A 1,335-nucleotide genomic window follows, 5' to 3' on the forward strand; every position below is an offset into this window, starting at 1 on the left:
ACCAACAGATTCAAGTTACAAGAATGTTGATTCCGACTAAACATCAGAAAGAACATTCTGGTGGTAAGAGCAGTTCCACAGTGGAGGCTGTGGATTCTCCTTCATTAGAGGTTTTTAAGCAGAGCTTGGATGTCTTTAGTTGAGATTCCTGCATTGCAAGGCACTAGAAAAGATGACACTCAGGGTCTCTTCCAACTCTTCAGTTTTATGAGGCAGTTTACATATACCAATGAAGCCATGCACGTAAGCCGGGCTGTCTTTCAGATAGTTTTATGTGATTGCTGATGTCTCTGTCCTGCAATGAAAGAACACAGATAAGAGCTTGGGCCATGTGTGTCAGGTCAACATGACTTTGCCAACCTTATGTCTAAATACAAATGTTTCAAAACCTTCCAGCTCATCATGGCCATCCATGATTCTCCTTCTGGAGTAAATATTATATATCATTATATATCTTAAATAATCATTTATCCTAAGTTTGCCATTAAAAAAAGAAAAAGAAATTAAATCTCCATCGTATATACTCTTAGCAAATTCAGGAAGCTGAGCCATGACAGTGATGTAGCTAAAATTGAGAAATAAGAGAAGGTATCAACGTGTGGGAGGAAGGAGTGGTTCCAAAGTTTGCAGAAGTACAGATAAAAATATATTTAGGAAAGACAGAAAAGGCCTAAGGGGCAAGGAGGAGGAAACATCCCAAAATAGGCCAGTGAGAATTCTCAAAATTTTGCACTGCACTTCACCAACCCAATAATGAGTACAAAAATTTGTATACTGGGGGAATGTGTGCATAAAAATCCATATATTAGTGATATATATATTGAAAGGAATCCACTTGCAATAAATGGGTACAAAAAAAGTTTACTACGAGAAATTTGCACAAAAATGCAGATTTTTCATGAAGATAGAAAATGTTGCAGAAATGTGGAGGACTGAATTTAAGTTGGAAAAAACGAGAAACCGACAGCACCAAAATTGAAAGATCTGCCCTGCCTTACTGGTGGAATGTATGGGAGAACAACCTTTAGTATGCCAAAAGGAACCATGGCTTGCTGGCTGGCTCAGATCATGAGCAGCAGCACTTCACCATTTCGTTGAAGTTGCCACTGTTTCCTGCCCTCCTCCACCCTGCGCTTGCATCGCAACAGTGAATAGTTTGAGGGGGCGCATCAATATTTTTCGTTCTCTTTATAAAGCAAAAAAGCCAATATGGTTGCCAACAGAATGTTTGAGCAACTTGAGTAACAAAGTTGATAACTCAATAACTCCTCCCCCAGAAACAAATGCCTGTTAATCATTCTTTGTGTATAAAAGCTGGTGTTGTTCCCTGACATT

This window comes from Lacerta agilis, chromosome 6 (genome assembly GCF_009819535.1).
Source record: "Lacerta agilis isolate rLacAgi1 chromosome 6, rLacAgi1.pri, whole genome shotgun sequence".
In the NCBI taxonomy this organism is placed as follows: domain Eukaryota; kingdom Metazoa; phylum Chordata; class Lepidosauria; order Squamata; family Lacertidae; genus Lacerta; species Lacerta agilis.